Raw genomic sequence first — 23,243 nt, 5'->3', positions numbered from 1 at the left:
ATTCCTGGGCACTGTGTAGTTCAATTAAAAGTGACTCCCTTCCCTTTGGAGGAACTATCACTCGTGCTCCCCACAATAAGATGCCAGCCTGGCTGGTTATTTCATGTCTTCTGTTGAAGTACCATTTCATTTCATCAGATATGGGCTCCTGTGATCAAAGATGTAGCATTTGTTCTCGTACTTGAGATAAGACTGGGTCCTGACTTGTCCACTCTCTGATCTGTTGAGCACAAACCAGCGAGGAATCTAAGAAATTTAACAGTAAAACAAGTTCCTGTGGATCTAGGATATGCTCATCATTTTCTTGTAAAGGCAAACAACTAAGGGCATTGGTGTTTACCAATTGATTGCCAGGCCTATGTACGAAAGTGTATTTGTATGCTGCCAGAATTAAGGTCATCGCTGTATTGTTGCTGAGGCTTTGGTGGTATAGCCTTGTCCTCACTAAATAATCCTAGGAATGGTTTGTGGTCTGAAACAATTGTAAAATGACAGCTGTGTACGTAGTGGTGAAATTTCTTGACACCAAAGATGATGGACAGGCCTTCTTTTCCTATGTGCGAGTACCCCTTTTCCACTGCGGTGAGTGTTCTTGATGTGTAACCTATTGGCCATTCCGTGCCTTCATCCATCCAATGACACAGCACTGCTCCACTCTGTAGAGAGATGCATCACATGTCAGCACCAACTCTTTCGTCTGGCCATAATGCACTAATAGATTGGACAAGTGCAATAATTGTTTCACCTTTATGAAAACTTCTTTCTGGGGTGCCTCCCAAGACCAACGTTGGTTCTTTATGAGTAGAGAATGCAGAGGGAGCATCACTGTAGACAATTTTGGTAAGAAAGTCCCATAATAGTTGATCATTCCTTGGAATGATTTGAGCTCTGAGGTGTTCTTTGGTGCAGGTGCCTCTCTTATGGCTCTCACTTCCTCCTCAAGCAGGTGGAGGCCCTGTGAATCTACCCAGTGACCCAAATAGATTATCTGCCTCTCTTGGAACATGCATTTTTCTTATTTTAAATGCACTCCAGCTTGCAAGGAACATTTTAAGACTTGTTCTAAGTTTGCCAAATGCTATTCTTCAGTGAATCCTTTCACCAATACATTGTCTAAATAGATGACAATGTGGGCCAGTCCCTGCAGTAAGCTTTCCATTGTTCTCTGAAAGATGGCACCAGCTGAGGAGACACCAAAAGGCAGTTGTGTATATTGGTGCAGCCCTTTGTGGGTATTAATTGCAACAAATTCCCAGGAGGCATTATCCAACTCTAATTGTTGACAGGCATGACTCATGTCAAACTTTGTATACATTGTCCCTCCTGCCAGCTTGGCATACAGGTCTTCATTTTTGGGATGAGGTGCATGTCAACTTAACTATTTTATTAATCATCAGTTTGTAGGCTCCACAAATTAGGACACTTCGGTCAGGTTTAAGGATGGGGACTATGAGTGCTGCCCATTCTGAGAACTGAACAGGTTGTATAACGCCCAGTTTCTCTAGCCTGTTCAGTTCAATGCAGGGCATATAGTACCAGTCTCGCTTTCATGAAGCGAGGGTTTGCTTATATATCCACATGAATCTTGGCCTGCAGGCCCTGGATTTTCCCCAGTTCATTGTTAAAGACAGTGGAGTGCTTTCTAAGTAGCTCTGGTAGCCCACTTGCTGTCAATTGGAAAATTTCAGCCCATTCTAACTTAATCTCCTTTAACCAATTTTGTCCCAGGAGGCTTGGCCCTTCACCTGCTATGACCATCAAGGGTAGCTTTGCCAAATGGCCTCCATAATGGACAGTTACTCTTCACCCATATACGTTTTTAGTTTGGCAGCTGTTTCTTCTAAATTTAAGTGATGTTCACCAATATTCAAATATCCAAAGGTATGTTCCCCAGTTACTGTAGTGGAAGCTCCCGTGTCTACTTCCATTCTAACAGGTTTGACATTTACTTTTCCAGTCAGCGTGCCGGGTTGGGCCCGACATGCTGGCGAGTAAAATGACGCGCGATGATGTCGGGCGTGCGTCCCGAAGTCATCGCGCTGTTTCACGATGTTTCGTTCGGCAAGCACAGGCCGGAGTCGACTGCGCACCTGCCGATAATTAAAAGGCCTATTAAGGCCATTAACGAAGCAATTAATGTCAAATTTACACTGTTATTTTCAATAACTCAGCTGCAACAACACATGTGCTTTCAACTCTAACTCTTTCTCTACACTGACTCCAGAGGTAGCCGCGCTACTCTCCTATTGGTTGCTACAGATCATGTGATCATCCTTAACAAGCATTGTTATTAAAGGTACAGTGCACACTAAATAAAACCATAAATATTACAGTCACCATCTTCCCTAGTGCATTTGTCAGTGAATTTCTCTCACCCTAGCACAGGTAATTAAAACTCAAACTAAACGAATAAGGAAGTCTTGCCGCACTTCTATATGGTTTCAATGCACCTGCAGTACTGTATGCACTTTTGGCCCCCTTGCCTCCCCCTGTTCTGCTTGTAGTCACTCCTATCAGGAGATCTGCTATCATGGCATGTCGCACTTGCCTGTCTTGCACCATCCTCACACGTTCACTGCAACTCGTCTGCATCTGCTATGTGACGTCTGTAGCTCCTTACCTAAGGAAGGGTTATTTGCCTTCAAAGAGGTGCAGAGAAGTTTCATCAGATAGATTCTTGGGATGAGAGAGTTGTTCTGTGCGGAGGGATAGAGTAGGATGTACTTATATTCTCCAGAGTTTAGAAGAATGACAAGTGATTTCATCGAAACATGTAAAATTCTTAGTGAACTTGGCAGGTGTAATGCCAGTACAGGCATGAAGAGAAGATGCTACATTTTTAAAGAACTGTATTCCTTTTAAAATGGACCCTGACGAACTATTAAGATGGCTGCCTAGAGGGTCAAGTGACCTTCTGCAACTTCAACAGACTCACAAGCTCCCAAAAGTACTAAGATAAAAGCAAAATACTGCAGATGCTGGAAATCTAGAACAAAAACAAAAATACCCTGGAAAAACTCAGCAGGTCTGACAGCATCTGCGGAGAGGGGATACAGTTGATGTTTACGGACTTGAAACGTCAACTGTATCCCTCTCCGCAGACGCTGTCAGACCTGCTGAGTTTTTCCAGGTATTTTTGTTTCTGTCCCAGAAGTTCTAAATTGAATTATAATGGCCGGTGGTCTCCCCCGTGAATGGACATGCCTAAATCACACTCCTCTGTGGAATTTCACACCTGCTATTGTTGAAGCTTACTCCAAAAGACAGAGACAATAGACTCCTAGGCCAGGATTCTCGGCCCTGTTGCGGCTGGACCCTGCCGTAGGAGATTCAGTGGCCCAGCCAAAAGTCCATTGACTTTTGGCAGAACTGGATGACCCTGGTGACAGGAGGGGTCAGAAAAATTCTTCTTCAAGACTCTATGACTCCAGATTTGAGATGTAACAAAGAAACGCTATTGTGGCCATTTATCCACAAGAGGTGTGAAAGACCACTTTTTACCTTCTATTAAATATCAATGGCCTTTGACCATGTGAATGAAATTAATTCTTTACACCTGAAAGACCAGCATTATCTTCTATCATGTATCAATGGCTATTAGTCATGTGATTGAAACTGTTCTATGATACTGAAAATCTTTTATTCCAATAACCAGAAGAGGCCTGGACAGTATGCAGACCAACATCAACAATACCACAGCTGCAGCAAAAGGCTGTGCCATCTTGCCTTTCAAGAGCTGTGAGGCTTAAAAATCTTTTAAAAAGCCTCTTCCACCTGTTTCCAAAAAGATCTGAGTTCACTGTAAAGAAATTGGACCTCTGATTATAAAAGTCACCAGAGCTGGTCTGCATGACCTACAGACCCTTCGAAGGAATCCTGCTGTTAATTTGGATCTGACCCCAGCCATCTGAAATTATCCGAACTACGATTCCAGAGTGGGAAAAGCCCCCTCCTTCACTGGACTATCAAAGACATGTGAGCTGCTAACTATTCTGATTGTTTCCAATACTTGTAGAAGTGCACTACATTCTTTAATAGTATCTTTCTTGAGTATGTGATATGTGATTGACGTAGAGTTAGACGTTCCCTGGTGAGTGTAGGAATAAAAAATCCTTGTTTAAATCCATGAAAGTCAGCTCCTGTTGACTCTTAAATTAACCGCACACTGACTGGTGTTTGGGAACATACACATTAACCTTTTCAAACATAAACTACGATGATGATGGGGAGAAAGGAAGGGGAATTGGGGGGTTTCAGTTTACCTCTCTCCCCTGTCCGTAGCACAGGGCAGACACTGAGAGGCTGTTTCCTCTGGGCTGAAGAGTCTAGAACTAAGGGACATCGTCTCAGGATAAGGAGTCAGCCAGTCAGGGTTGAGATGAGGAGAAATTTCTTCACTCAGTTTACGAATCCTAGGGATTCTCTTCCCTATATGGCAATTGATACTTGGTCACTAAGTATGTTCAGGACTGGAAATGATAGATTTTTGGAAACAATGAGAATCAAAAGATATGTGCAAAGTGCGGGAAATTAGAGTTGAGGTAGAACATCAACTATGATCTTAGAGAATGGCAGAGCCGGGTCAAGGGACTGTACAGCCTACTCCTGTTCCTATCTTTTCTGTTTTTATCTTCAAACCGAAATGATTTCTTCATCTTTCTAGAATATTCCTCCTTAATGATTCATCCTCCGCACCCACCACCAGCATCCCACCCCCCATCTTCCTCCCTTTGGCATTCTGGTTTTTGGTCGTTGGTTCTAAACATCATTACAAATGTGTACATTATAAAATTATTTTTGCTTTGAAAATTGTAATTTTTAAATCTAGGAAAAATTAATGAATATCCTGGTCTGAGGACCTGGCAGACAAGCCTGAGGTAATTACAGATTGAAGGCCCATGTTATGTTGGAAAAACCATGATGCGAGGTGTTAAACTTTAAATAATGGGAGCCTTATTAATTATCTCTTGAGGAGACTGTCTCTAGGCATCTCGAGAGAAGGGTTTAGGCAAATAAGGAAAGGTTTTAAGGTATCCATATTCTTTTCAGGTCAAAAGAAAAGTTTAGAGTGAAAGATAATGGATTTGAAATTCTACCTGAAAACAGACCATGAGCGTCAAGTTGCTATGGTGTTAGATTGAGAGGGGAAGGTCCTCTTTTTGGTAATATTGCTCTCTTACAGTCGGTGGGGCAGTCAGCCAGCTGACAGTATGTGAGAGGGCAGCCTGTGTCCAGAGCAGCTCGCATCAGGCAGGGAGAGAATCTGCCAGGAGCTGTGAATAAGAGCGACAGAAACCAAGAATGTTTTCTGTGCGTCACAATGCAGGGAGTGCGAGTGAAGCCCAGCCTCAGAATGGAAAGCCCAAAGTTATGAGAAATTAAAGGTTGCCAGATCTGCCCAGTAAAGCTGGTGGATGAGATTGGCAGTGGAAAGTCCTAGAAGATTGAGAAACTAAGGAGAATTGGGGTGAATTCCTGGGAGCTGTGGCACACGTTGGTTTGATTCCAGGAGAAGTGAATGAGCACTTGCAAAATTGTAATGTAAAACGGGATTCTCCGTTGGAATACAAAGTAGAATGGCGAGTGTTCTGTTCGGAATGTTCGTTTAAAGTAGGGTCCAGGAGTGGGGGGTGAACACGGCCCAGGCTTTCAGGGAGCCTAGGCTCAAGCAGCACAGCCTCCTCTCTCAAGTGGCTGTTTCATCTCCCAACGTGCTGGCAAACAAGCACATCGTGGGCGCTCCCCTCCAGGACAAATTTCTGTAGTAAAAGGGGTTATTGGAGCAAGACCCCGAGTCCACATGGCCATTCTTTTCTGGGTGAGGTACTCCACTTTTGGCTGCACTCTTGCTCTCCTGTGTAGACTCTGGTCCCCTAAAGGACAACAGAGGTGAAGATGACGGAGTGGACCGGGGAGGGGGACTAGGAGGAGGAGCATTGGCTGCAGCAACAGTGAGACTTGGAGCAGCTGGAGTGTTAGACAGGGCCCAACGGAAGCAGGTCTAACCGCATTCACAGCTGTCCCAATCTCCTCCTCAGCAATAATACCTCTAAACTCCCAGCCCGGGGTGCGGTGGGGGGCAGTGAGGGAGTGACTGTGAGAGTGAGAAGGAGAGAAAGAACCCTGATACTGGGACCGTGCCAGACACACAGGCATGCACGCACACACAGGCTGCTTGGTGCAGAGACACGTACACACACGTACCCCCTCCCTCCTTCCCCTCCTCCTCCTCCCTTCCCAAAAACCTATCCGCACACTAGGCTGGGAGAGGAAGAAAACCCGGGCTGAAAGGCAATCCATTTCTGACCCCAGCTTTCATGTAAATTCCGCCAAGGCCAGCTCGGAGTGTGTGCCACCAGAGGTCAACGCAAGGTCGGCGTTACTTAAACCCAACTCCTTTAGCTTGGACAAAAACAGAATTACCTGGAAAAACTCAGCAGGTCTGGCAGCATCGGCGGAGAAGAAAAGAGTTGACGTTTCGAGTCCTCAGGACTCGAAACGTCAACTCTTTTCTTCTCCGCCGATGCTGCCAGACCTGCTGAGTTTTTCCAGGTAATTCTGTTTTTGTTTTGGATTTCCAGCATTCGCAGATATTTTGTTTTTATCCTTTAGCTTGGCCCTGGTCCCTTCCCCCTTTCCTGGTGACCAGGACTTGGGGCCTAGTCTGTCTCTCTCAAGCTCTGTTATATTAGTTATCTCTGCTGCTTGGCATATTTTAAAAGTCATTTTTATCAATTGCTCATTGTTTGTGGTGCTTGTGTGGTAGGTACAAGCCTTTTGGAAATTGCATAGGGCCAGGTTCAAGTACGCGGAGCTGGTTACATAATGTGAATGACCAAATTGTGCATAATTGTGTGACAATGCCATGGTTATAAAGTGCATCAGACTGAAACTTGCTTTCGATGGGTTTTATAAATAAAGGCATAGAATACAAAAGCCAAGAAGGTTTGCTAAACCTATGTAAAGCAGTTTGACCCCTCGGTGACTATGGGCCCCAATTCTGGGTACCCAAAGGATGTGATAGGGAGGTTTAAAGGGGGTGGGGGAGACAAGGGGCCCAGAAAGAGGTGAACCAGGGCCCGTGATCTCTCTCCATAGCCCTGATTTTAAGTATAAGTGCATATGAGATATTGTGCCTGAACTTCTATGGAATGGCAACTCCGCTCCTACATTTTTAATCAGGGGTGGGCGGAGTCAGGCACTCAGTGGGGTCGGATAGGTGGGGAGATGGTTTGGACAGCCTGGGTGGGGTGGAGGGGGGTGGTGGTGTCAGACAGCCAGGGGTTGGCAGATAGAAAGCTGGGATGGGGGGTGTTGGTCAGGGACATTGTGGGGGTGGGGGGGGGGGGTGGGGTGATGAAAATTAGACAGCGGGAGAAAGGGAGACCCGCAGACAGACAGGGTTTGACGGTCGGTGAGGAGTGGGACAGCCAGGCTAGCAGACGTTCAGGTGGGCAGGAAGTTGGGGGGGGGGCGACAGACAGTCGAGGGGGTGCGCCAGATTGTTAGCGGGTGGTAGGCTGGGTCAGGTTGGGTCGGGCCTGGAGGGGGTTAGTCAGGGGTTGGGGGGAGCCTGGCAGAGGGGGGAGTCCCATGGGGGGCAGTTGGGGGGTGGGGGGAGTCCTCTGGGAGGTTTGGGTGTTGGGAGGAGTGTTGAGAGGGGGGAGTCCCATGTGGGGGTAATTGGGGGGTTGGGAGGAGTGCCCTGGGGGAGTGTCGTGGGGGTGGGGAGTTTTATTTGCGGGGGGTTATCAGGGGCTGTGGGAAGCCCCCTGGGGCTATCGAGATCAATCAAGAATCTATCTATCTCTACCAAGATAGATAGGTTTTTGATTGGTAAGGGGATCAAAGGTTACGGGGAGAAGGCGGGAGAATGGGGTTTAGAAACCTATCAGCCATGATGAATGGCGGAGCAGGCTCGATGGGCCGAATGGCCTAATTTATGACCCTATGTCTTATGGTCTTATGGTCTAATGGGGTTTGGGATGTCGGGCGTGTCCTGTGAATGGCTCAATGTGAGTCTGCACAATAGTTACAGAAGTTAGAAGCAGTTTTAATTCTTTTAACTTATTCTGGGTAACTATTGATGTAACATTGTCAGAACCATCCATAGTTTGCAGCCTGAATTTCACGCTCCCCAGCCAGTGGGTTTTTAGGTGAGGTGTGTCATGAAGAGATATTAAAGTCTATAATATTATTGGAAATTATTTTTAAAATGGAATTGTAGTAGGGTCTTGTGTTTATGTGTTTGACTGTGTGTGTCTTAATTGGATTAAAGCCAGCTAGTCTGGGTGCTTTGATGTCTCGTAGTTTGAGATGTTAATTGGGTAAACAGTGGGGAGGATAGAAGGTAAAGTGTAAATTTACATTTGTTGAATAAAGCAGGGTGGGTGTAAAATTTTAAGGGTGGGTGTAAAATTTTGCTCCTAGCTGGGAGACGCCAAGCAATGTGTTTATATTACTAATAAAATTAGTGGGATGAAAATGTTATTGTTTGAAGACGTGATGTTAAAAGCCTAGGATACCATGGAACATTTACATTCAATGAGGAAGCTGGGGAAAAAGAGGGAAAGGAAATTGTGTATAAGTCAGAGGCATTTAAGGTCTAACCAGCCTGTAAATCTACATCTGTGCCTGCAAAGGAACCAAATTGCAAGGAACCTCATTTTGAATTTATATGGTCAAATGTGCTTTGCCTGGTGTCTATTTAAAGTCTATGGGTTATTGTTGCCTTGGTGAAGATTTACCTGGGAGTCATTAATTTGGGGATTTGTTTAAGAGTCGTTATGGTAATAATTTGTAGATGTGTGTAAGTGTTTAATTTGTTGTTAAATTAATAAATGTTTAATTTAGTTTTACATAAAAAAACCTCCTTGAGGCGCAATGGTCTTATTCCTGAATTCAGAGCTGCAGCTTAAACATACCAATTGAAAATATAGGTTATTAAAATTGTTCGAGTTTCCCTCTCAGGTTTAAACAACTCAGCCTTTACCAACTGCTGTGTCATAACAGTGGAGCATGAAATAAGACGAATAGGCTTCCCGCTGGGTTCCTGCTCGCCACCTCTCAATGGTTTTACGCTGGGACAGGCAAGGCCTCGAAGGGGTTGCCACACTTGTCCAGTTGAGGTCCTTAAGTGGCCAATTACAGACCAATTTTTAGGCTGGCGGGAGGATTTTCTGGGTATGGGGGAAACCCGAAAATGATCGGGGTTTAGGCTTCGGGCAGGAGCGGTGGTGGTGGTGGTTGGTGGGGGGGGCAGTGGGTGCGTGGAGGGTGCCTCCATCAGAAGCCCCCTACTAACTTGGCCCACCCCCCTCCCGCTTAAGGTGCAGGGTGGCTGGAACTCCTTCACCCCCACCCGAGCCTATACCCTGACACTCCAATCCCCCACTATCCACCCACCATTGCACCCCACCACTGCACCCCACCCCCCCCAGGCCTTCCTTAACCTCCCAGACCTGAAACCCCATAAACCAACGTTTTCGTCAACTCCCAGGACCTGGGTTCCATCGCCTTCATGAAGCTCCACCTCAGTCCACTGCAGCTGCTGAAACTGCAGGGACCAGAGAGCGGCCAGCCAATCAGGTTGGCCGGCAGCTCTCTGAGGCTGGACACCCTCCCAGGTTGAGGGTGGAAGTCCTACCTGCTGCCAACTGATGCTCGTTCGAGCGTGAAATGGCTGGCCCAGCAGGCAGTGTCGTCGGGAATGTTTCCCCCACCAACTCTTCAGGTGGCAGGGCAGGAAACTTCGCCATCCGAAATACCCTGCCCCGCGATTTAAATGGCGTTTTCAGATGATTCCCAGCGCAGGACGATTGCCCATCGGAAGTTCGCACTTCCCCGGCGCTTGCCATGCAAGCCTTACTTGGGAACTTCCGGGGAGGGGGTTCTCCGGCGCATCTGTGTGGTTACCCCCTCCCCCTCCCAGTTACATTGCCCTGGGGCTCGGAAGTCACGGTCCAATGTGGTGAGCTAGTAGTGCTTGTTTTGTTTGACGTTTGTCACAGTAAAAGCTTTCGTTTAAAACATGGGATCTCCTTGCACAGCCTTTTCAGTTAATAACTGGAAATTCGAATTCCTTTTTAAAATCTACCGAGATTGTAACAAAATTCACTTTGTCACTGGTGTACTTGAAAAGTCTATTTTGTACTCACTCTGTGTCTTTCTCCTGGTGTTGCCTGATTTCCGGCGTTGTAGGTGTTGGAGGTAATAGAGGCACCGTGAATCATTTCCATCTCATTATCCTCTAATTTACATGTCATCCTGGATTGACAGGTGTCATTACACCAGCATGATTTACCTCTGGAGATGAGAACTATAATTGCACAAAATAAAGTTCATCATATATTTAGTGGATAGAAAGTGGAAAATCACTGCCAGTAATTGCCTATTAAAATTCTATGGGGTACTTGCACCATCCCTCCGTTACACCGTCCCATGTCGATTCGAAATGTCAATAAAAGGAATCATTTGATCAAGCAAACATACATCCTCCGTAAGTAATAATGAGAAAAGTGTTAATTTACACAGAACGCACAATATAAATCCACCATAAAGCTGCTTGGATCATTGCCTCTCATTGAACTGCCCCCTTTGGGCTGGAGGGTCAGTCTTGCCCCAGGGGTAGAACTCTTGTTAAGTTGAAAACAAAAACAGAATTACCTGGAAAAACTCAGCAGGTCTGGCAGCATCGGCAGAGAAGAAAAGACTTGACGTTTCGAGTCCTCATGACCCTTCAACAGAACTAGGTGAATCCAAGGAGAGGGGTGAAATATAAGCTGGTTTAAGGTTGGGGGGGGGGTTGGTATTGGGTGGGGGGAGAGAAGTGGAGGTGGGGGTGCGGTTGTAGGGACAAACAAGCAGTGATAGGAGCAGATAATCAAAAGATGTCACAGACAAAAGAACAAAAGAACAAAGAGGTGTTGAAGTTGGTGATATTATCTAAAGCACTGCTTGCTTGTCCCTACAACCACACCACCCCCCTCCACTTTTCTCCCCCCACCCAAATCCCACCCCCCCCCAACCTTAAACCAGCTTATATTTCACCCCTCTCCTTGGATTCACCTAGTTCTGTTGAAGGGTCATGAGGACTCGAAACGTCAACTCTTTTCTTCTCCGCCGATGCTGCCAGACCTGCTGAGTTTTTCCAAGTAATTCTGTTTTTGTTTTGGATTTCCAGCATCCGCAGTTTTTTGTGGGAAATTGAGTTCAAAGTTGGTGGGGGGGGGGAATCATCTTAAAGGAGCAAAACCAGCGAGCATTTTTAGAGAAAGCAGGGAGGGGGTTGTGGAACTTTTTCTTATTCATTCACGTGACGTGGGCCAGTATTTATTGCCCATCCCTAATTGCCCTTGAGAAGGTGCAAAAGGAAAGCTAGTGGTTAATTGGAACCTTCAAGCAGGGTGACCAAACACGCCATATTTTAAAGGATTGTCCCTAACTGTTTGCCCTGCGTCCCTTAAGGTTCACCTTTTGGCCCATATTTCTAGGCCAGCCTGTGGGATGCTGGGTCTGGGAGCCTCAGTTGAGTAATTTGAGCGGGACTGCAAGTCTGTGAGTCGGCCAGCGGAGAGATGATAATGTTTTGACTCTGCAAAGTAAGTTGTAAGTTTCAGTTGCTTTAATGCCCCTGCTCAATTGGTCACCAATACCCTCTCCTCCTGGTCCCGTAGTCAAAGTGTCCCTTATTTTACTTCATAAGACTTGACCATCCTGCTTTCAAGACGGAGAAAACTTTTTGTTCAAAACAAAAACAGAAACAGAAATACCTGGAAAAACTCAGCAGGTCTGGCAGCATCGGTGGAGAAGAGCACAGTTGACGTTTCGAGTCTTCATGACCCTTCAACAGAGCTAAGTAAAAATAGGAAAGTTATGAAATATAAGCTGGTTTAAGGGCGTGGGGGGGGGCGTTGTTGTAACCTAACCTTAACCCCCCCCTTAAACCAGCTTATATTTCACCCCTTTCCTATTTTTACTTAGTTCTGTTGAAGGGTCATGAGGACTTGAAACATCAACTGTGCTCTTCTCCGCCGATGCTGACAGACCAGCTGAGTTTTTCCAAGTATTTCTGTTTCTGTTTTTGTTTTGGATTTCCAGCATCCACAGTTCTTTGTTTTTATTTAAGCTTTTTGTTCAGACAGGTTATCAAGGGAGAAAGAGCAAAAACAAATTAATAGGGTTGAGGTGCAGATCAACCATAATCTAATTGAAAGGCCTGCTCTTGTTCCTTAGAGCAGCTAATTTATTATAGGCATGTATAGGCATGTAGATGTTACAATTTTTTGAAGCTATTTTTAAAAGCCACATTTTTTAAAGACTGCAAAAGATGGTGTCCAGAGAGGATCAGAAGAGTACATGGCTGACTGATGTGACTCGTCGTGAGTCAGACCAAAAGGTAAATGAAACCCATCGTCACCTCATTGTAATATGATGGTCTGTCCTTCAAACACAAAGGCCTTCGGCTGTTTAAACCATAGCTTGCTTATTGAATTGACGCAACACCCGTTTGGCCGAGATTTTCAATGCCTGCTGGCGTTGGGTGTATCGGGTGGCGTGAACAGACAATGTGGCAGGAATCACGACTTCGTGAAACCAGTTTGCATGCTGCATTCCCACCACCGGACATCGGGAACTTCATTATACTACATCAGCATATCATTATGAGGCCAGCCCACCAGACCCCATCACACCACCCACCCCTCCCACTGCTGGATCGTTCGCCCTCATCAACGGGAACACGCCAATGTGTTTCACAGCAGCATATATAAGGCATACACTTGCTGAGCTGCACTTCACTTGGGACTTCAAGATTTGTTTGCCTACCTTGCTTCTGTCAACACTCGCAGTCATCAACACCAGGCTTCACTGACAGCACCTCATCACTTTGAGGGGGGCTCATGGGCAGGTCTCTGCCTACCAGACCAGCCATATATGGGTGGCTTTTCAATGGCTGCAGGGCTAGGCCTTGCTTGGGGAAGGGGGAGAAGTGGCCTCAGGCAAGGGAAGAGGCTGCAAGATGAGAAGGACGTTATCCCAGGGTGAGTTTATGGGGGCAAATGTGGCAAGTAGTCTCAAGATGGTGAGGGCTGAAGAGGCATTCTCCACAGGAAATGAGGCAAGATGGACATGTGAGGGTGTGTGTGAGAATGGGTGGTGATATCCCTTGTGTTAGCAGTGAGTGAGGTGCCAGTGAATGTGTGATGGGTTTGTGAGTGTGTGAGTTTAGAGTGATGAGATGGTTGCCATACCCTGGCTGCACAGGTGAGATCATTCATCCTCTATCTGCATCGGATGGTCAACCTCTTTTGTGCATCATTGGCACAGATCACCACTGCCATCGCCTAGCAAGCTGGAGTGGTAATGTTGCTGCCCCTCCTAAGGTCAAAGTGGGGCATATGACATCATGGCGGGCCTCCACAATGTCCAAAAGATGCTCGAGCGCTGCAGGCTTCTTGTCTTTCAGGGTCATGTCTTCTTTGCTGCAGTCCTGGGCTGGAAGCACTGAGCGCGGCTGGAATTTAAATGTGGTGCCCAGCGTGATGAAGCAGCGAGGTGACAGCATGGCAGGAGAATTGGAGCCCGCCCACCATCGAAACAGTGTGTATCCCAGAAATGCATAATTAATGCAGCGGGTTTGAGATGATAGGGTGTGAAAAGCTGCCATTGTGGCCGGCGGGTAACCCCACCCACTATCGCAATTAGTGCAAATCTGGGGCGATTCCGCGCAATGACTCAGCATTGATACGAGGTCACATGGTTAAGGCAGCCATCTTTGCTCCCTGCTTTTAAAACATTACAGCAGAATTACATCAGAGAGTCCACAAAACACCATCAAAAGCTACTGGACCACTGTAGTCAACCAAGCAGCCAAGGTACCCAACAGAAATACCTTGAAAGAGGAAGGAGGACACTCTTATGTCCTGTTCCAACCTTGAGTTCACCTAAGAGACCAACCTCCTAGTATATCAACAACAGGGGCTTTTGCAGCTACTGAGAATTCTCTGTTTATCAAGACCTTCACTCCAGCTGAAGTGTGAATTGAACTAAGAAACATCAGGCCAAGTGACAAAATTGAGACAAAGTGAAATTTCAGTTTATAACAACTGTTTTTATCTACATCTGTATCTAATTTTGTGTGTGTGATGAGTCAAGTGAACGAGAGTTTGCGTTCCCATTAACCTCCAGGACAAGTGTGTAATAAATAAAATAATCTTCATTTTTAAATGCACAAAATTTTGCTGCTGGGTTGTTAAAAATTAAGAAAACCATTCCGAGGGTAAGAAAACATGACACATCTACATACAAACGTATTGATCGCAGGCAATCAAAAAGCAGTTGTCCGTGACACTGTCCTGTAATGACTGGAGGAGTGCTAAACTGTTGAAGGTGTCATCCTTCGGCTTAGAAGGACTGCAGAGGTTCAAGAAGGCAGCTCACCACCACCTTCTCAAGGGAAATTGGAGATATTGGGCAACAAATGCTGGCCCAGCCAACAAGTCTCATGTCCTAGAAAAGAATTTTTTTTTTTAAATGTTAAACTGAGACTCCAATTGTCAAAGATCCCAGGACGCTATTCTGAAGGGTGCAGAGGGGCTCTTCCCTGTGGCCTAGTCTATTTTTATTGCTCAACCAACGTCATTTTAAAAAACAGACAAACTCCTCATCAGTTCAATGCCGCTTGTGGGACCTTGCAGTGCATAAATTGTCTATACTTCAAAAGCACTTAACTGGCAGTAAAATGCTTGGGGAGAGCCTGGGGTGGTGAAAGGCGCTGTATAAATGCAAATTCTTTTCTTCCTCACAGGCATAACTCAATTAAATGCCTGTTGGCAAATGAAGAAATTTACAGCACAGAAGGATCCTTTTCAGTCCATTGTATCCATGCTCTTTACTGCAGCAATCTAAAACTCACTCTACTGCTTCAGATGTTTATCTATTCTCCCCTTACGTACACAGCTTGTCCCTGTAACAAAGAATTCCATGTTCAGTCAATTGTCTGCACTCTGTCTCTCATTCACACTCCCCTGATGACCCCTTGCCACCGAGTTGCTAACCAGAGGGAATAGCCTTCCCCCATCAGTAATTTGAAAAAATCTGTATCAAATCATCTCTTAGCCTTTCACTGAAGGTAGTCCCAGTATCTCAAGTCTCCCCTCACAACCATAGGTTCTCATGCCAGATATTGCTCTGATATCATCCATTTGATCAAGATACCTGAGACTATCTGAGGATAGATCAGTGCCTTGAAGGGAAGGAAGGAGGGAGACAACTTGGCAGAGTGAAAGTCAAAGAAAAGGAGCATTTTCCTTGCTGTTGGAGCTGTTCCTATCAAGATGTTTGCATTTGGCAAATGCTGTAACTGGAGCAGTATTTCTTAACTACTTCAGATCTATATTGGAAAAAGAACTGCACATAGACTCTTGAAAGTATTATAAAATATTTACATTTCTAAATGGCGGGGCACACACTCACTCCAAATAGGTTAATACACAGAAATGGTTTTTGGGGAGGGGCCACAGACATTGTGCCTTGGATCAGAAATTTTGAACTGTGATGTCCATGCAGAATATAGTGGTGATAGCGGAAACCATTCTACAGTTTTAAAGCTATTGTGCGTAAATGCGGCCCACCAAATACCACATTATTGTATTGTGGGGTCTGTTCTGTGGCTGGAGTTTTACCTTGGTCAGGCGGGCACACGCTCGACCCAGACACACATGAAATTGCACAAAATGTTGTCGGGCGTGCCCCCCCCCCCCCCCCCCACGTCATTGCGCACGCAAACAATATTGAGGTCAGCAGGATTTGGAACTGCGCCCGCCAACAATTAAAGGGCCAGTTAAGGCCATTAAAAAACCTATTGACCAAGGTCACGGACAATTATCACGCTTATCAATTTTGGCGCTCGTCGCAAGGACAAATGGGCAGATGGGCAGCCCGCTTTTAACGAAACCTCATCCAAGGGCGGGATGAAACATCCGGGGTGAAATATAATAAAATAAGATATCTGGGGTCTGATGTTTTTATGAGCTCTGCTGTCAGGTGCCTGAATGTCCTGAATAGACACAGTTTGGTACATTTCTGTCTTGTCATTTAATCTGTCCGGGTCTCTAGCCCCCCTGAGGCGGCTCCGCAGCGGCTGTCTGCCTTCAGGGAGCTCTCTAGAAGCGCCCACCAGCACCTTCACTTTTGTTGGCGCCCGCCTTCTTCACCACCCGCCCCCCCCCCACACCGGCAGCGCTGAGGCTTTCTCAGTGCGCGTCACACGCTGGCCGACTGTTAATTGGCCAGCCAGCCCGAAACTGCCTTTGGGGGCTGATCGTGGGTGGAAGCGCATTCCGTGTCCGTTTCCTGGCCCGCCGACTTGGCAACACGCGCCAAGCGTGAAATTCAGGCCTACGTTGCCAACTCCCAAAAGCGCTGCTGGAATTACGCAGGTGAGAACAAGGTCTGACAGGGGAATGTACAGGCGTATTTTTCAACATTTCCGCTTGCGGAACTGCTTCACTTCATCCATTAAGCATCCCTTGGAGGGTGATTACGTGTGGTGCAGAGAATGAGATTTCACTTGAAGGTGGCCATCTCTTTCAAGCAGCAGAACAGAGTAACGCTCATGGTCAAGTTGTTAAACAATTACCACTTGGGCCAGGCATCAATGCTGCTGAATAAGGGAGTCAACAACTTTGAGAGCAAGGGTGTGGTTAAATGAAGGGTTACTAGAAACACACCAAATCCCTTCAAATTCAATTCCACGCCACGGGTTCCCAAGTTTATGACCTGTTAAAGCCTGTTTAATGTATGAGCTGAGAGCTTCCCCAGGCATCAGCTGTTACTGCTAGAAAACCCATTACTGCTCAGCATAGCTAAACTCCCCTGCTGCCGCAGTGTGAACTTCTTTAAGATTGGAAGGTCTGTTCCGTTGAGCATTGCACCTCATGGCAAAGATTTTACTTGGCCAATGCTGGCAAGATGGTCTAGGATTGGCGACGTTCCTACGATGGGGCCGACAGAGATGCCTCATGGCGTGATCTACCCTAAAAGAGAGGAGGACGGAAGTACAACAGGAGTTAAGCGCTCAAATCTAGTTGTTTCAGAAATAAGGCCGTTAAATGGCCTTTTATGAATTACTCGTAAATTTTAATGGGCTTGAAAAAGGTGCAGAGGGCTGCAGGGAGAAAGGGTGTAATGGGACTGCACATTGCACAATGATTATCTTAAGCTGCTTAGGTACAGGGGGCATTTTTGCTTTGAAGGCTTGTGTCAGTTCTTTAAAATGGGTTCCCCCAGCCTCGCCGAGCTAGCTCTAATGAAAATTGGCACCCAAAATGTTAACAATGATGAGCATCTTCTGCTTAGATGTCACACTGATAGCCTTTATAGTTTACTTTTACCATCAGTGGACGTGAGATCTGGCTTCCCTCAGCCAAAACCCAACCATTATGGCAAGGGTCAAGATTGAAAGAGACCATTTTAGTGCTGAAAGCAGCAGAAATTCTGATCCTTCCATCACCTCTTAATAAAGCCACAGACTTGATTAATAGTTTCTTTCAGGCAGGAAATAAAGGTGTAAGGTCAGTTTAGAATTTAATGCCATTGTATTAAGATACTGGGCAGTAGAATCTTGTTGAGGTGTCGGGACTCCCACCTATCAGCTGGAGAGCCGGCGAGAGGGCCTCTTTTCAGGAAGACCCGTTGAACCACATGCCAATGAGGCAGTGGCGAGGCCAACGGCGGGGGGTCCTCTGGAATCGAGACCCCAGGGGTGGAAGTCTCTCCTACTCAGAGCTGCTGGCCAATCAGAGGCCAGCAGCTCTTGTGCTCAGAAGCCCCACTGGGGAGACGGTGGCTGCTGCCGGAAGGACAGGCACCGGAGACTCAGGATGGTCAAGGGACCCAGGCCACAGGTAAGTAATGTGGAAGGCAGGTGGGGGGGGCGGGGGGGGGGGGGGGGGGGTGGGATTCATGGGGTGGGTGTCGTGGGGTGAGGGGTGTGGGAGGTGCAGTCAGCAGCAAGTGCAGTGGCGTTGTGGGGGAGGAGGTGGGAGCGAGGGCCTCAGTGTCCAGTCCCTCGATCAGGTACCGAGTGCCTTTGGTCAATGGGACGCCCCTCCCCGTCCGGAGGTGACAAGCTGACTTCACAGTTTTAGCTGCCCTGCACGCTGCATGGTGACAGGCTCACCTGCAGCTGGGTTAGTTCCAGGAGTGGCGGCATGAGGCCCTGAAGTGGTCATTATTTGGCCACTTAAGGGTCTGAGTTGGTGGCGGGGTGGGGAGGTCGGCCGGGGGAGGTGGAAAGGTGATGGGGTTTTGGTACACCACCACCCCACCTAAGTAAATACCCACCCTGCCTGCAAGCCTGCCATTGCATGAGCACAAGATTCTGACCACTGTCAACATGCCACATGCATTGTGCTTGCAGACCGGCGAATGGAATTCAATATGAATAATTGTGAGATGGTACCTTTTGGTAGGAAGATTAAAGAGAACACGTTCCTTGAAAAATAAGTCTCTGAATGGGGTAGAGGAACCGGGTGATCTGTGAAGCACATACAAAAAAATCACTTAAAATATTGACACAGGTTAATAAGGCTGGCAAAGCAGTGAAGTTATGTTAACCTTATATGGAACGTTGGTTGAGACTGCACTTAGAGTCCAGGGAATAGCCTTCATTTTAGAGAAAAGGCAAAGAGGCACTGGGAAAGGTGTATAAAAAGATTTACTGGAGTGATGCCAGAATGGAGAGATCTTTACCTCTTATTCATACAAACATTTCTTTTCGAGTATTTATCCAATTCCCTTGCGAAAGTTGGTGCTCTCCACATCACAATTGTTCGTTGAGCGAAACAATCCCTCTTCATCTCATTCAGCTCTTCAGTGAGTTCTCTGAACTCTGTGACCTGGGTTTTGCTCCGCTGCTCGGGTGTGCAGTGTCAAGGGAATTCACTGCTCCGTGAGCCAACTTTTAAAAAAGGCTATAAAAACAAAAAAACTGCGGATGCTGGAAATCCAAAACAAAAACAGAATTACCTGGAAAAACTCAGCAGGTCTGGCAGCATCGGCGGAGAAGAAAAGAGTTGACGTTTCGAGTCCTCATGACCCTTCGACAGAACTTGCCAAAGTTGGCAAGTTCTGTCGAAGGGTCATGAGGACTCGAAACGTCAACTCTTTTCTTCTCCGCCGATGCTTTTAAAAATGGCTGCCTGGATGTCAGATTTTCGGTCCGCGGTTGGGGGGGTGGAGGCGGTGGGGGGGGTGCAGGCTATATTAGGAGTCAGGGAAGGCGACCCTGGAGGCACTGAGGCTGGGCAGAAGGCTGGGTCTCCGGCACTATGTCCAAAATTTGACAATAAAGGATACAACATAAAACATGCCTCAAGCCCTCATCCTTCACCCTCCCTCACTCGCCACATACTCTCCATGTCTCATCCATGTCAACCCATGCCACCTCATGTACCCACCCCCTAACCCCTCATGCCGTCCATGCCCTATGGCCCTTTATAGCCCCCTAAGACAACTTAGTGCCAGCTCATGCCAACCCAGGCCCCCCACCCACCACATTTGCCCTTAAGATTTCTGCATGTTTACTCTATCAAGACCCCTTATAATTTTTATCGTCTCGATGAAATTTCTTCTTAGCCTCCTCTGCTCTAAAGTGAGCATTCCAAGCTTCTCTAACTCTTCTGCATAAATGAAATCCCTCATCCTGGCTTCATTCTAGTAAATCTCATCTGCATCCTCTTAAGGCCTTGGCATGCTTTCTAAAGGGTGGCGCCTGGAATCAGATTCAATAATCCATCTGAGATCTAAGCAGTGATGGATAAATATTTAACCTAAATCTCTTCCTTTTGTACTGTTTACAGAAGAAAAGCGGGAACTCCCCTGTGCACAGCTGCCCCTCTCTGCTTTCTGTGCTCCATGTCCCTGACATTCTCCCATCCAAGAGGGGCTGCAACTGCTGCCCCCATGAGCGATAGAGGCATTTTACAGACAGGACATCAAACTCCACTGAACTCCCTGGAGAAGTCCAGGGCCACTCTCTTCCACCTCCAACTACATTCTTGAACTCCTCCAACAACACGGTGTACAGTATTTCCCCAGTGTAGCAAAGAACGTCAAATTCACCTCACCTTAGAATCCTTCGCTGATCCCTTTAATTACACGAGTGTAAGGTGTTCGCCCGTCAAGCAGTTTACAGGGCTTTAACCCGTGGAACAAACAATTTGAGACAAAAATTTCTGGAATAAGTTGCTTTACGTAAAAATCAGCAAGAGACTGCCAGTAAGCAGCCGATAGCACTGTCACACAGAAATCCCAGATTACACATAAGTATGCACAGTTACTTTCAGCCAAGATCACTATAAGCAAAAACCTCCTATGTGAGTGATCAGTTTGGCAGTGAACAAAGAGAACAAAGAACAAAGAAAAGTACAGAGATAAAAAGAAAAGTACAGCACAGGAACAGGCCCTTCGGCCCTCCAAGCCTGCGCCAATCATATTGCCCGTCAAGTAAAACATTTTGCACTTCCGGGGTCCGTATCCCTCTATTCCCATCCTATTCATGTATTTGTCAAGCTGCCTCTTAAACACCACTATCGTACCTGCTTCCACCACCTCCTCTGGCAGCGAATTCCAGACACTCACTACCCTCTGCGTAAAAAACTTGCCCCGCACATCACCTTTATAGTTTTCTCCGCTCACCTTAAATCTATGTCCCCTAGTAATTGGCTCTTCCACCCTGGGAAAAAGCTTCTGACTATCTACTCTGTCCATGCCACTCATAATTTTGTAAACTTCTATCAAGTCGCCCCTCAATCTCCGTCGGTCTAGTGAGAACAATCCGAGTTTCTCCAACCTCTCCTCAAAGCTAATAACCTCCAGACCAGGCAGCATCCTGGTGACTTGACATAGTTCTTTAGTTGGCAATCATAACACCATAAGACGCAGGAGCAGAAGTAGTCCATTTGACCCATCGAGTCTGCTCTGTCATTCAGTGAGATCATGGCTGATCTGATAATCCTTAACTCCACTTTTTTGCCTTTTCCCTTGATTCCCTTACTGATTAAAAATCTATCTATCTCTGCCTTGAACGTATTTAACGACCCAGCTTCTACAGCCCTCTGCAGTAAAGAATGCCACAGATTCAGTACTCTCTGAGAGAAGTTCCTCCTTCTCTCTGTCTTAAATGGGTGACCCCTTACTCTGAGATTATGCCCTCTGGTCCTAGACTCTCCCACAAGGGGAAACAACCTCTCAGCATCCAAGCTGTCAAGCCCCCTAAGAATCTTATATGTTTCAATAAGGTCACCTATCATTCTTCTAAACTCCAATGAGTATGGGCCCAACCTACTCAGCCTCTCCTCATAATAAAATCCCTCCATACCTGGGATCAACCTAGTGAACCTTCTCTGGACTGCCTCCAATGCCAGTATATCTTTCCTTAGATATGGGGACCAAAACTGTTCACAATATTCTAGGTAAGGTCTAACTAGTGCCTTGTATAGTTTTAGCAAGACTTCCCTATTTTTATACTCCATTCCCTTTGAAATAAGGGCTAACGATCAATTTGCCTTCCCTATTACCTACTGTATTAGCTTTCTGTGATTCATGAACAAGGACCCCCAAATTCTTCTGTGTTGCAACTTTCTCCAGTCTTTCTCCATTTAAATAATATTCAGCTCCTCTATTCTTTTTGCGAAAGTGCATAACCTCACATTTTCCCACATTATACTCCATCTGCCAAGTTTTTGCCTACTCACTTAACCTGTCTATGTCCCTCCGTAGACTCTTTGTATCATCTTCACCATTTGCCTTCCCACCATTTTTGCATCATCCACAAACTTGGCAATTGTACATTTACTTCCCTCATCCAAGTGATTAATATATATTGTAAATAATTGTGGCCCCAGCACTGATCCCTGTGGCACTCCACGAGTTACAAGTTGCCAACCTGAAAATACCCCCCTCATCACAATTCTGTCTTCTATTAGTTAGCCAATCCTCTATCCAAGCTAATATACTGCCACCAACACCATGGGCTCTTACCTTATTCGGCAGCCTTATGTGCAGTACCTTATTGAACGCCTTTTGGAAATCCAAATATATTACATCTACTGGTTCTAATCTAATCTGCTAGTTGCCTCCTCAAAGAATTCTAATAAATTTGTCTGGCATGATTTCCCCTCCATGGTACCATGCTGACTCTGCTTGATTATATTATATATTTCTAAATGCTTTGCTATTACATCCTTTATAATAGACTCTAACATTTTCCCAGTGACATTTTGCCCTTGACTGTAGCCCAAGTATCTTTTTAAAACATCCTTTATACCTTTTTCAGAGGTATACCTGGGTGCTATATTGACAGGACATATTGTCCTATAAGGGTCCCCCTTAATACAAAATTTCCAATGGAATACTCGGTTCTTTGTCTAAACCATGGGGTATAATCTCACTTTAATTTTATCCATTTGCCTTGAGCTTCTAGGGCCTTTACACATACATTCTGTCTTTGATCAATAAATCTTTATATCAGCTTCCCTTGTTTCATCCTATGCCATTCCTCATGATCCGTTCCACAGCTCCCTTGAGACATCCCATCTCTGGTCTTCAAGCTAACATTCAGGGGCTTCATTGTTTGTCTTTGTCTATTATCTGTTGTTTGAGGTTAGAGCTGTTCATCAAGCCTGTTAGTAAACTGTTCATAATGGCTTTCCAGTCCAACCATCCTTATTTCTCATACATACCAAATTTTGCATTCCACCCAGGGTTGGTTCCATTTTTTCCTTATCAGTATGTCCGTCACGGTCCAATAGCTCATTCCTGCCCAGCATCTTTCTTATCTGCGAGAAACAGCTTGCAGCGTTCAGCATTTTATTTTACTTGAAAAAGTCTTCCGGCTTTGTGAAACAAGACAGTCTATAAAATTTGGTCTGTTCTTTAAGTTTGCTGAAGTTGCAGCAAACTGTACTCTTACGCTAGTGAGGCGAAGAACCTGCAAGGTTCAAAATGGCAAATCGGATAACCGAACCGTGTTAGATACTGAGTGAGCTCACACTCTGCTCCCTCTGCTTTCAGTGCACGCATGGCTCACTTGGTGAGCGCCCTTACAGGCACGTTGTGCCACAATCAGTGTCAAGGAGGCAGGAAAAACACTGCATGGCCTTTCGAGCCAACTCTGCCATTCACTATGATCGTGGCTGATCTTGGGCTTCAACTCCACTTGTTTGCTCATTCCCCATACC

At 46.1% G+C, this 23,243-nt stretch overlaps 1 long non-coding RNA gene across 1 annotated transcript; it reads right to left on the bottom strand.

The window, feature by feature from the left end:
* Nucleotides 1–2,563: 2,563 nt before the first annotated feature.
* Nucleotides 2,564–20,209, bottom strand: LOC121285452. Its single transcript, XR_005944687.1, has 3 exons — nucleotides 20,130–20,209; nucleotides 10,158–10,318; nucleotides 2,564–2,696 (listed from the first exon to the last, which is right to left on the bottom strand). It is a non-coding gene; the product is annotated as an uncharacterized LOC121285452 (long non-coding RNA).
* Nucleotides 20,210–23,243: the final 3,034 nt, after the last annotated feature.

The sequence above is a fragment of the Carcharodon carcharias genome, chromosome 13 (assembly GCF_017639515.1).
Source record: "Carcharodon carcharias isolate sCarCar2 chromosome 13, sCarCar2.pri, whole genome shotgun sequence".
In the NCBI taxonomy this organism is placed as follows: Eukaryota; Metazoa; Chordata; class Chondrichthyes; order Lamniformes; family Lamnidae; genus Carcharodon; species Carcharodon carcharias.
Note: the sequence above shows the minus strand (reverse complement) of the source record. Positions and strands in the feature narration are given on the sequence as shown.